This window comes from Rosa rugosa, chromosome 5 (genome assembly GCF_958449725.1).
Source record: "Rosa rugosa chromosome 5, drRosRugo1.1, whole genome shotgun sequence".
Taxonomy (NCBI): domain Eukaryota; kingdom Viridiplantae; phylum Streptophyta; class Magnoliopsida; order Rosales; family Rosaceae; genus Rosa; species Rosa rugosa.
The window spans coordinates 51,925,637-51,939,843 of record NC_084824.1 but is presented as its reverse complement, the minus strand read 5'-3'; the positions used below and the strand labels follow the sequence as shown (position 1 = coordinate 51,939,843).

The 14,207-nt window shown below is 37.9% G+C and overlaps 1 long non-coding RNA gene across 2 annotated transcripts; it reads right to left on the bottom strand.

The window, feature by feature from the left end:
* Positions 1 to 7,894: 7,894 nt before the first annotated feature.
* On the bottom strand, positions 7,895 to 9,710 carry LOC133710670 (uncharacterized). 2 transcript variants are annotated; one of them, XR_009846797.1, is made up of 4 exons: positions 9,504 to 9,710; positions 9,209 to 9,307; positions 8,385 to 8,466; positions 7,895 to 8,195 (listed from the first exon to the last, which is right to left on the bottom strand). It is a non-coding gene; the product is annotated as an uncharacterized LOC133710670 (long non-coding RNA). The 2 variants fall into 2 exon arrangements; XR_009846796.1 differs by having other exon boundaries at positions 8,385 to 9,307.
* Between the last annotated feature and the right edge of the window lie 4,497 nt (positions 9,711 to 14,207).

Genomic DNA, 14,207 nt, shown 5'->3' with positions numbered 1-14,207 from the left:
CCGCAGTCCCCCTCCTCTGCCTCGTCGTTCTCCCAGACTGCATCCCAGCGAGTCCTCTTCTTCCCTAGCTGCTCGTGCTCCTCGGCCTGTGGCCACCCTGGAGAGCTTGTCAGACTCAATTGATGCACTGCGTTCCTCTCTCCGTGATGGTATTATGGTGACGGATTGGCGAGTCACATGTATGATCGATTACATCTCTGACATGAACATTTCTTTGATCAACTGTCACACCGCACTGAACAAGCTTGCTCAGGAGGTCAATAACATGCAGTGTCATCCTCCTGGGTTTCCTTGCAAGGAAGTTGCTGCGTCACTCCACAAGGACCCTTTTCCAGAGGCTGAAACCAGCAAGAGGGCTGCCACTCGCCCGCGCACCGCTTCTCATGTTCCTTGGGGAGCTCTTGACTTAACCAGTAGTGACTCGCAGGACAGTGAAGAGGTCGATGATCAAGTCACCAAACTCAGGGAGGAGATTGCTGAGCTTTCCCAATCAAAGGGGAAGAAGTAAAAACAATTCATCTTTTAGTTATTGTACTTCTTTTTCTGCATTTTAACTTTCGTTGGACAAATAATTTTATTTCGCTTCTGACTTATAATAAGACTGAATGAATGTGGTAGTCTTTCTTTAAAAACAAACCAACAACGACACCAAGGATTGAACCTTGGTCACCCATGGCTCTTTCAAAACCTTAGCCATCTCTGCTGCACACATCCCTCATATTGATGTATCACAACAATTATTCAGAACCTAACAATCAGTTAAGTCACACAGAGATCTAGCTAGCATCATCTGAGTTAAACCAAACACAACACTCGTACTTCTAGTAATTCTTGAAGCTTTCTAGATTAGTATCCACCCCTACGTAAGACACAATTTGATTCACCAATCAATACTGGTAAAGCACCTAATATCTCACCTTGACTATATTCTTCTTCTTCTCTGCGTTAGTACAAACCGTCATGTCTTAGTAGGTATCCATAATCTCAACCCTTAGATTGTTCAACAAGTAATCTGTACCATCTTAGCATCCACTAATCGATACTGGTACAGCACTCAGTATCTCACCCACGAATCACATCACTGCTCATTTGGTGGTAAGTCAACATCTAGTGGGTCATAATTCTGTAATTATAGCACCTTACACTAACCACGTCACAATCCATAATCTGTCCTCACAACAGTATCCGGCCTCATAATTTAGTTATACAACACTAGCACTCCTAGGGTTGAAAACAACGTTATTACCTAAGCTCATACATCAACACAATGTCTCTTCACAGTCAATCCTATCACGAGGTCATATCAATCTTTCCATAAGTCAACCATACACAAAATCCATCATAGTAACAACGAATCATGCATTACTACTCAACAATAGTCAGTGAAGCAGCACTCCACAATAATTTCCAATACCATCCGCAGACCTCAAACCACACCCCAACATTTAGCTAATATATAGTAGCTATCTTAAACACCAAACAACTGTGCATGAATGAATGCTCCATTATAACACAATTCCATCACTAAGCAACCAATAACTGCTAAGTATTCTTCAACTCAAAACATCTGCATATCCAACTAATGGAAAGTATCACAACTACTAGTCAAATACTCGTAACGACTTTAGATACAAGCATTGGTCAAACACCATGACCCCAACAACCAACGACTACAATGCACATAAGGATACTGTTTTTCGTGAAAACCATCCTCAATAACTCCACCAGAGTTTAATCCAAATGTTCCCATTCCTCAAAGGCTATAACTCAAAGAAGCTACACAAGCTCCACCACTTCACTTACAAAGTCAACCTATGCCATGATAACTTAACATACTACCCTTATTAAAGGTAACATAAGTATCTCCCAAATTACATCACTACACTCGAACACCAATATAGTCTTGAGAATTCTGTCTCATAATCTCTCACACTCCTATCATCTTGAGTTAGTGAGGTCAATTCTCTTTCCAACTGCTCATAGATTCTCAATTTATACTAATAACTCAATCTCACACAAGATTAGTATAGTTACCTCAAAGTCACTTTAAACACCTATCACATGCCAATTACCAAACACTTCAACATCCAAAAGAACTGCACTTCCATAAAACAATTCTCATTGACTCAACAGAGTTAAATCCGGAGGTTCCTATTCCTCAAGGATTGTAACTCGCGGCAACTGAACTTATTCCAATACGGACTTAGTAGACAACTCTACCGTCCTACGGACATACACGTTGTCTAGACCCCATACTAAGACATACCCAATGATTATACCAGTACCGAAGAGTATATGATGGGGATCCGCTGCAGACGGGCCATCACTCGGGAGGTATTGATTATCACCAAATATGTACCTTACGCTCTGATACCAAACTGTCACGCCCCGAATTTTGAATAATAAATTCAAATCCGAAACATGAATAATAACAATTACAAATAACGTTCTGAAATTTTTTCTCAGAAACAACCATACCTCACAGCATTCAAATTCCAAATCTCGAACCTCGAGTTATTTATTACAACTCACTCTTACAAAGTAAAATTGTAAAGCTCAAAATGAGCATGACATAACTCACAATAGAAGGAAATGAAAGTAATTGCTGCAACTCTTAACCAGCTCGATCTCCATCCTGATTATCCTAACCTGCAGGATTATCCGCTACACCATTTGAATAGTGTACCGGGATTGCAACAATACAAACCCGGTAAGCTTTCTGAAAGCTCGTATGAGTAAACAAAGAAATTGCACAGTTTAAGTTATGCATCACAACTCAACATCCTTAGCACAATCTTACATTCAACCTCAATTTCTTAACCAAAATCAAGCATCACTCATCCTCTTCACCCAACCCATTTTATAAAATAATTATGTATTCATGATCACGAGTAATTCAACTCGCTATATTCATGTCATACTTCAATTTTCAAAAGTGTATTCATGATCACGAGTAATTCCACCTACTCGCTGCTTTCATGTCATACTGTATTCATGATCACGAGTAATTCAACTCGTTATATTCATGTCATACTTCAATTTTCAAAAGTGTATTCATGATCACGAGTAATTCCACCTACTCGCTGCTTTCATGTCATACTGTATTCATGATCACGAGTAATTCAACTCGCTATATTCATGTCATACTTCAATTTTCAAAAGTGTATTCATGATCACGAGTAATTCTACTACTCGCTGCTTTCATGTCATACTATGGCAGACAGACTAGAGCTCTAACTGAATCGTCGTAATGTGTCACCTTGGCCAAGGTTCACGCTTACGAAGACCTTGCCTCAATCATCAATGTGATGATTTTACTCAACTTTTTAAAAAAGCAATTAGTCCACACGACTCAATCATCCCCACTTTACTCAATTACTCTTCATCAAAATCAACTCAACAATATACAATGATTTATATTATTGAAAGAGTAATGCTTGGAATTGTAAATCAATCACATCAATTCCACACTTCACCAAATACCCCACATCCCATATATATTTCACGTAAATATATATATACGTAGTCACCCTCACAGGAATGACCACTAATACCAACTATAGTTCACATGCCTTTAAAATCGAGAAATTCATTTTATATTTTAAATACATTTTACTTACCCATGGACCGTAGTCGATCGAGCCCATATAATTCAAAACAAATAGTTATTTTCTTAAAACAATTTCCATCATATCACTATAGAATTCAATCACTGAATTTCGGTTCGTAAATGAACCATGTGCGATTTTACTCACCTCTAATCCAGCTGCGTCTTCTTAACAGCTTAAACAATCACTCTCACAAATTATCCACCAAAATATCCACCAAATCAATCTGTCGATCACCTAATCAGATACGATCTTAACTTAGCAAATCAATCATAAACCACACATATACGGAAATCCAACGGTCGGATTCTAATTATACGATTATCCAACGGTCGGATCGAAATTATACGATGATCCAACGGTCGGATCCTCACAGATCGCCCTTAGGATCATCCTCCAAAATTATCACAAAGATCCAACGGTCAGATCTTCTTGAATCACTCTAACAAACATCTCCATAAAATTATACGAAAATCTGACGGTCGGATTCTCACGAATCGCCTTCCGAATCACCATTTCTCAATTATACGAAGATCCAACGGTCGGATCTTCGCCCGTGACCACACAAAGTCATCGGGACAGTCATACGATCAACATATCTAAATTTGAAGTAAAACCGACGGTCAGATCTTCGCAGATCGTAAACCGAAAGTAATGCTTAAAAACCGAAACCCTAGCATGCATCAACTTTCTCCAAAATGACATTATAATATATCCAGACGACCGTATCGATGCGTAGATGAGTAAACTGAAAACAGCACACAAAAATATGGCCGGACGCGCCGCCACAAGCGGCGGGTCAAACGGTGGTCAACGGCGGCGGTCAACTCCGGGTCAACCACCTCCGATGAAAAAGTCGTCAACTACAAACTTGTTCAAAATGAAGAGTAGATCAACTTTCATACCTGGAGCTAAGCGAGATTCGGTCTAGATCGTCCTAGATCAAGCTTGGAAGTTGGATTAATCTCGGCCATCTGATCAGATTTCCAGATTGAACCACAGCCGTCCGAATTTCAATCCTTGATCTTTCGCTCCACAGGTAAAATCGTGATGCAAGGCATACATGGGGGTGATCAGGAGGAAGAGGCGATCCCAAAAATGCCAACGATCTGTCGAGGTGATGCCGGAAAAGAAGAAATCCGGCCGGGTCGGGTTTTTGCTTCGGGGAGTGGCTTCGATCCACGTCTGGGGGGGACGGCGGTGCAAGCGGAGGGCACCGGGCGGCTGAGCGGCTCGATCCGAGTGTAGGGAGGGCCGGGTCCGGGGCCGAAGGACGTCGGAGGAGGGCTAAAAGCCCGGGTCGGGTCGGTCGGGTTCCGGCGATTCTGAAGAGAGAGAACGGAGAATTCCGGGGGACCAAAACGCAAAAATAAGAAAATTTCGTCCTTAATGAAATAATTCGGATTTTTCACCTATTTATAGAAAAATTCCAACTTTAAAATATTCATAACTTATTCATACGAACTCCGAATATTGCGTTCCATATATGCACGAACTCGTATCGACGAGCACTACAACTTTCATGAAGGAAGTTTTTCCCAAATTCCCAATGTATAAAAGTCACTTTTTGAGACCCCCTAAATAACGTTCGTTTTCGAAAATTAATCGTTCGAACTAATTCCACAACTTCTCCGAGCCTCGTACTCGCTCCCACTATCGTGAAATCATTTCTAAAAATCCACCGAAATTAATTTGGATTTTTCGGGGTATTACACACACTTTCCTATAAGCGAGAGCAGCAACACAATGAGCTGCCTAATTCGCTTTCCTGCTGGAACAAGTCCAGCTAACGGAAATAAAAGTAAGTGACAAGGATCTTATAGCACGAACAATAGGAGCAACTGTCCAATCCGGAACTAAATGAGAGTTGGAAAGCACAGAGATAAGCTGTAAGGAGTCCGACTCCACTGAAATAGAAGACAAAGATAAAGAAGAAGTAAAAGTCAAAGCCTCCAAAATAGCATAATCCTCAGGCGCCTAAAATTGGTTAACCTGGATCAAAGCTAGGACTAGTAAACATCTCATTTCATTAGAGATATTGATTATAGTAAAATTGATGAGCAAAGCTAGAGACCGAAGAACGGAAACAATGAGGTGGAACGTGTTAATTTTAATACAAATTAGGTTGAAGGATATCAGGATTATGTGTGTCTTACCAAATTATGATTATTTTGCATTGTTGTAATAGGAGAAGATTGTTCTAGATTCCTTGTTCTAACTAGAATAGGATTCCTTGTACTCAAAGATTATGTACTTGTATCTTCTATATATAGAGACTCCTATTATCAATGAAAGACACAACTATTCTCCCAATTTTCTTTTCCTAAAACACGTTATCAGCATGAGTCCTGATCCTGAAATTAGAAGCCAAATACTTTTCTGCAAAGCATCCTGTTGCACAAAATTCAAACCCTAGAACCCCAAAACCCTAGGAACACCGTGCGCGCACACCTTCCTTGGTCGGAGTACACTACAAGAGAAAATAGCAAAAGCGAGGAATTTCATTGTGACAACCTAAAATTCGTCGCAAAAGCTTGGCAAATACGAGGAGATTTCAGTTGTCGCACATGATCTCATCGGCGACAACCAATTTGTCGCATAAAGTAGGAATTTGCAAGAAATTGACAGTTGTCGCCCATATGACATTATGCGACATCCAATTCCTCGCAAAATATCAATTAAGCGACAATTTCTACCAATGGTCGGTTAATGTTTATGTGACAACTTTAACTTCCTCGCAAAAGATTAATTAGGCGACGACTTCTGTGAATTGTCGCTTAATGTTTATGTGATAACTAGATTTCTGTCACTGAATACTGATTTAGTGACCACTTCTGTGAGTTGTCGGTTAATGATTATGTAAAAACCTTACCTTCTTCACTGAAAATCAATTTGGTGACAATTTTATTTGGTTGTCACTTAATATTTATGTGACAATTTGAATTTCCTCTCTGAAAATCAATTTGGCGACAACTTTAATGGGTTGTCGCTTAATGTTTATGAGACAATTTGAATTTCCTCACTGAAAATAAATTAGGCGATAACTTCTACTAGTTGTCAATTAATATATATATGTGACAACTTTAATTTTCTCACAAAAGGCCTATAAGGTGACGACTTTTACAAGTTGTCGCTTGATGATTACGTGACCACCTGAACGTCCTCGCTGAAAACCAATTAGGCGACGAGCTCAACGGGTTGTTGCTTAATGTTTATGTGACAACTTAAAATTCATCGCTAAAAACTAATTAGGCGACAACTTCTATTAGTGGTCGGTTAATGTTTATGTGACAACTTTAATTTTCTTGCAAACGACCAATTAAGTGAGGACTTGTACAGGTTGTTGCTTAATGTTTGTATGATAACTTGAACTTCCTCGCTGAAAACCAATTAGAAGACCACCTATACGAGTTGTCGGTTAATGTTTATGTGACAACTTTAATTTTCTCAGAAAAAAACAATTAGGCAACGACTTTTACGGGTTGTTGCTTAGTGATTATGTGACAAGTTTAACTTAGGCTTTGAAAACCAATTAGGCGGCGGTTTATACGAATTGTCATTTATTTTTTGTGCAACTACTCTCTTATTGTTTGAATTTTCTTGTCTGACATGAAATTTTTTAAGGTAAATTTGGGTGAGATGAAATCCCTTTGAGGCGAATTTGGATGAGGTGGATCTTCTCAAGGCGGATTTGAGGGAGGTGAAATCCCATGAAGACGAATCTGGGTAAGATGAAACCTCTCAAGGTTAATATGTGGGTGAGGTGAAATTCACTCAAGGCGAATCTGGATGAGATGAAATCTCTCAAGGTGAATCTGGGTGAGGCAAAATTCCCTCAAGGCGGGTTTGAGTGAGGTGAAATTCACTCAAGGCGAATCTGGATGAGATGAAACCTCTCAAGGTGAATCTGGGTGAGGCAAAATTCCCTCAAGGCAGATTTGAGTGAGGTGAAATTCACTCAAGGCGAATCTGAATGAGGTAAAACCTCTTGAGGCAAATCTGATTGGGTGAAACCTCTCATTTGGGTGAGGCAAAATTTTCTCAAGGTAAATCTGTTTGAGACGAAATCCCTTCAAGACGAATATAGGTGAGGAATTTAAGTAAGAAAAAACTCTTCAACACGAATCTAAGTGATGCTGATAAATTGAATATTTCAAAAGAAAATTCTTTTCTAAAATATCTTCGATAATACTTCTAATATTCCCGATATACCCATTTTTCAAACTTCTAAGAGATATGTATAAAACTAGGAAGAGTGCCCATGCGCTTTGCTGCGGAAATTACTGTTATATGTTACTGGGATAACATTGCATAGTAGAACGTTTCTGTTCAACATGTTACATGAATTTCTCCACCGGAATCAATAACTTCAAATCAAACTTGGTATGTATCGTTTAATAAAGCAAGGGAGGGATAAACTATTCTTTAGCTGTGTCTTGTGTTTGGGTCTCCAGCTAAAGAGACTCAAAAGAGGGTCTACATTGAAGGATTTTATAAAAACTGGTTGCAGGTGGAACGCTCTTTTGATGCTTTAGATATTCATTTCATAAGGTGTTGGCCTCTCTTGTTTTGTTGAGCACTTGATACCTAATCAGCAGCATATCAAACCAACAATATGATCAGCCAACAGATAACATAGTAAAGAAAAGAAAAATGAAAACCAAAAGAAGAATCAGCCAACAGATGACATAGTAAGTTAGAAATGAATCATACGAGCAGTACATTAACATTATGGGAACAAAAAGAGAGAAATTTTGTTATTCAAAAAGAACTTACTCAGTTTTATATTGTTGCGCCTGTGGAATGCGTGGATTTATCACGATGGAAGTGTGGTTTGTGCTTGATGCTGTGATTCATTCTGTAAATTATAAGGGTAACCAAAAGGCAAACTAATCAGCTCGAACATTGATTATAAGAATTCTGAGCCAGAGTTCTTCATGGGTAGGGAGCAAATGAGTTACTCTGAACAGAACAACTCTCTGCCATCTTCTTAGTTCATACAAATAGATTTCTTGATCTATAGCAAGATAGAGTTCAGACCTGCCTCATTTCTTTTAACAATAGTCATGCACATTTAAGAAAGGGAAGATGTTTTGCTTTCAAATCAGTTTCATAGTACATAGTATAATTCCAGAAGACACATGACAGCTTTTAATTTTAGAAGTTCCAATATGTTTTCAACATCATGAATTCAGCTCTGAAAACAAAGTAAAACCAATTGCATGCAGTTTCAAAGAGGGGAATGCATCTCTATCAAGTGGAAAAAAAAAAACCTTACTGATTGCCTACACATTATGAAATTGTATGGAGTATAAGAGAACAACACAGGAATGCCATGAAACAGAAGAAATAAAACACCCTGGAATGCAAAGAACATGTATACCAGTTTTAGCCTTGCCAAAGAATCAATCTCTCATGATAAATGATATATATTACCACTGGAATCCCATCAATTACAAGCAAAAAATTATAATGCCCAGATGAAGAATCAAGTTCAGAACCTACCTCAAATCCATATCACAAAATGCAATGTATCAATATAGAGCTATATAGAAACACCCAATCTTGAAATTACAAAATTTCAGAAGCCTGACCCACACCTGATTTCATATCCTGAAGGTGTTAGATTCCATACAACGGGGTACGTAACTAGCCTGAGGCATCAGTCCTGCAAATGAACTTGGCTGTATCAGTCATACCTGGGCAATAACAATCGAATCTAATTAGTTTTGTTCTTCTTCTTCCAAACAAGCATATACCCTCCAACAGAACCATCATCCAAAACAGAATCGCAACCAAATCGATAAAGAGAGATTCCAATAATTGATCAAAGTTTCATAATTTCAATGAAATTTAATCAAAAAACCCATGAAATATGAACAACAAAGAACGAACCTTTCAAAGAGAAGAGTGGGCATTTGAGATTGGGGTTGGGGTTCCAAATCTCATTGAGAAGGGTGGGCATCTGGTAAATTAGCGGACGAGCTTTCGAAGTCCATCAATTGACGGAAAAATTTCTCCGGAGGCTCCGATGATGAAGGGGACCATGAGAGAGGGGGTGGCGGCGGTGAGTGTGCGGGACGGAGAGAAAATCGTAGAAGAGGTTTCAGAACCAAAATAATAATAATAATAATAACTAGTCTTCCTCCACACATGCTCTGCATGTGCAAGTATTTTTATTTTTATTTTTTCAGAAAGAAAAAAAGATAATGGATTAAAACAGTTATTGTAGAGAGAAGTTAGTGGGAGACAAAAATGGGTTATGAGATTTTTTTTTATATTTTGTTAATAAAAATATAATTTGTAATTGTCCTAATTGCCCTTGTGATTTAATTAATTCTCAAAATTTTTTAATATTTCAGGGTCATTTCTGTCAAATTTTTTAGTTTTGGCTAACAAATCATCTTCTCTTAATAATAGTATAGATAAAAAGGAAAATGTCCGAAATTTAGATTAGCTCTAGGATTAGGTCCTGCATAAAACCTATTTCACAAAGGAAAAGATATGTTGGCCCGACTGGGAATTCTCCAGCTTCACGGAAAAAGAAAAAGAAATAAATATAAATAACAGAAACAACAAGAACAAAAAGCAATAAACATTGAGTTTGGAATTTGATTGTTTGTTTCTTCTCACGGGCAGTCCCATATCTCAATCAATCTCTTTTGAATTCAGTGAGGAGCAGTGAAAGCTTCTTAATAATTTGACGCAACAAGAATGGATAGGGCGTGGATTCAGTGGGGTTCAGATCCAAATTATCGGTTTACTAATGCGTTTAAAAAAGGGGTTAACTCTTTTCTTGAGGTTGCGAAGCATCATGTGAATGAGAATAATCAGATCTCATGTCCGTGCATGAAGTGCAATAACACAAATTCACACCCTTTAACCGTAGTCAAGATCCATTTATTGAAAAATGGCATGGTAACAACATATAACCCATGGATATATCACGGAGAACAGAATGAAGTGCGGAGTCAAACTATTCTGAATAGCCCAGTTGATGCATCTGAACACAATACAAGTATTTTTGATATGATGAACGATCTTTTTCCAATGGGTAATGCACATGTAACGGGTGGTAGAGATGATATAGGGGAGGATGAAGACGACGATATAGATGATACATCAGGAAATCAGGATACCCAAGGGGCTTACGATACTATCGGTGTTCATAATGAAGATAAGGATAACTACGATAAGTTATTGCAAGAAGCTGAACGAGAACTCTACCCTGGTTGCACAGAATATTCAGTTTTAACATTTGTTGTGGAGTTGATTCACTGCAAAGTTGACAATCTCTGGACAACAAGTCTGTTGATACCTTGTTACAAATGATGAAGAAGATGTGTCCGAAGCCAAATAATATTCCGGAATCATATTATGCTTGCAAGAAGATCTTAAAAGGTATTGGCTTGGGGTATGAAACCATTCATGTTTGTAAATATGATTGTGCCTTGTTCTACAAAGAGAATGAAGGGAAAGACAAATGTCCGGTGTGTAATGAGCCACGATATAAGAATAGTGATCGTGAACAGAAAAAAAAAAGGTTCCTCAGAAAGTGTTGCGATATTTTCCATTGAAACCAAGGTTACAAAGATTATTCAGATCTAGACACACATCGAATGACATGAGATGGCATATAGACAAACAAGTTGATGTGGAGGGTGAGATGAGGCATCCGGCAGACTCTGTAGCTTGGAAAGAGTTTGATAAGATGTACCCTGATTTTGCGAAAGATCCACGAAATGTCATATTAGGCCTTGCAACTGACGGCTTCAATCCTTTTGGGAACATGAGTACTTCTTATAATATGTGGCCTGTGGTGGTGGTTCCGTATAACCTGCCCCCATGGAAATGCATGAAAAAACCATTCTCCATGTTGACATTATTGATTTCAGGACCTCAATCACCGGGAAAAGATATTGATATATTTTTGCGTCCGTTAATTGATGAGCTTAAGGAGCTGTGGGAGAAGGGTGTTGAGACTTATGATAAGATGACTGAATCTTATTTTACCATGCGTGCAGCTGTGTTATGGACCATCAATGATTTTCCAGCTTATGCAAATTTGTCTGGTTGGAGCACCAAAGGTTTTTTGGCATGTCCGGTTTGTAATAGAGATACATCATACAAGAAGTTGACAAGTAAGATTGGATACACTGGACACCGGCGTTTTTTACCTATGGATCATTCATGGCGCAAAGATACCAACAAAAATACTTTTGACGGAAAAGTAGAGAAGAGACCTCCCCCTAGAGAATTTTCCGGTGATGACATACTTCGTCAGTGTGACTACATTATTCCGTGAAAATCGGGTAAACATCCAAAAAATAATAAGGATAGGAAGAGGAAGAGAACTGATGATGAGCTAAATTGGACTAAGCGAAGTATTTTAGTAATCACAATATCTCATTGATCCTTTTGTTTTGACTTACTGTTTTTAATCACAAGCCCCAGTAAATGTATGTCGATTATACAGCCCCAGTGCCCCAGTTAATGTTTTTAATCTAAAGCTCAAAACTAGTGGCAGAAAGCCCAGTTAATGTTTTTAATCTAAAGCCCCAGTGTATATATGTCGATTAAGTTAATGCTACAGCCCCAAAAATATATATAGTTTAGTATAAGTCCCCAGTCCTCTATAGTTTAGTATAAATCACCGTGGTTATTCATCTTCTTGATTAGTTTCTCTCGTCTCAAGGCCAAGTCTGATGAATCCAAAAGGATGATATATATGTAGAGAAGTAAATATTATCAAGCATGTAAGGCATGCTTATAGACTACAATATATGCCAAAGAAGAACCTGTTTTTTCAAAGAGTATTTTGCTTGCTGGTCTAAAGAAGAGGAAAGCTTTCTACTTGCTGCAGAGTTTACTGTATGTTGAGTTTACTGGTCGAAAGAAGAGTATTATGCATGCTCCATTTGTTACTGGAGAGAAAATAATTACACCGTTTTTGTATTTTTACTCTTTTTTGTTATGTGTTGCAGATGTCCTCTCAATCTCTGCAACTGCAACAACAAGACCATCCAAATCAGCTTCTCAGCTACCATCACAACCAGCACTGAGAGCAACTTCTTATGCAGCACCAATAACAACTGAACTGCCATTTGAAGAGCCACAAGTTGATCAACATCTTACAGCTCACAACTCAGGTAAAGATGTGAATGCATGTCACTTGTTATCTTAACGATGGTTTGATATATAAGATATTAATTTCAGTTTCTATCTTCTCATTCTTTTTATCTGATCATGCAGAGAATTCCTCTACCCCTGCTGAATTGAAAAAAAACACGTGGCAAAACAACTGGGAAATGTATGATTGAGATGATTGAAGGAATGGATGGATTTCAAAACTTTTTAATTAGTGCGGAATAAGTTTAACAATTAAACTACTAACTAAACATAAAATCCATTCCTTTAACCCATGATCTTGGCTTATTGTGATATGTATATAAACATAGCATGCATAGTAAGGAAGAACAAAGAGGGAGTTTATGTTCTACTCACCCTTGGAGCGTGATTTTAATCCGATCCAAGTGAACCACCAAAGTTCCTCTCCTTGATCTCTCCTTGTGTGTGTTTCCTCCACCTTGAAGCACCTTGAATTAAGAACTCCTTCTTGTACTCCTTCTTGTGCTTGTAATCTCCTCCTTGATGTAACAAGTAAAGCCACAAAAATATATGGCCTCTAAGGATCTTCACCAAGTGAATCAAGAGATGAAGAAAGATGAAAGAAAAGAAGAAATTATGCAAGTGTTCTTCTTTCCTTTAATTTCTGAAAAATGGACCAAGAGAGAACTCTCTTTCTCTATCTCTAATCTGAAAATAATAGTGTGGAGACACACTTATTTCTTTGTCCATGCTTTCCCTTTTATATAATAGGAAATAACTCCAATTACTAAAAGAAAAATATTGACTTTCATAAAGCCAATATTTTGGCTGGTCCATACATGTTATTGGGCACTAAAAATGTGTCTTGGGCTTTCATTTAAATCTCATTTAGTGAAGCCCAAGTCCACACCAAAAAACCCGACAATCGTTTAGGCCCAATAGGTTCGGTTTTACCCGAAAATCCTAATTATGTTCAAATAATAAATCTAATTAATTATTTGCTCATAACCAACTCTTGTTTAATCTTCTTCATATACAATCTCAAGGATCCACTTATATGGTGTGCGATCTCTTAGGTTCTAATTAACAAGGCAGTGAAGTTTATAGAAACCATTCTATTTTGTTTACGAATCAAAAACTCCATTTTTGATTCTCCCTTGTTATTAGGATAATAAATGTTTATTAATTCTCGGGGACTTCACAAGTCATGAGTGACGTCTTGCAACATATCATGACTACCCTAGTTAATGTAGAATGACAAAGAACCTATTCAATTAGAATTACAATACAATACGGTCCTTCTCTAACACGATGTTCTAAATCACATCATCGGGGTATGGAATTGATATGTCAATCCCCTAATGTGATTTTCATTCTTATGTGATTCTTAGAATGTGATTAAAAACTCCTTTTTAAATCTCATTCAATGCTTTGGCCAAAGACTCATTGAATCACATCTTTGAACATACACCTTATTTACTTAAGGATAGA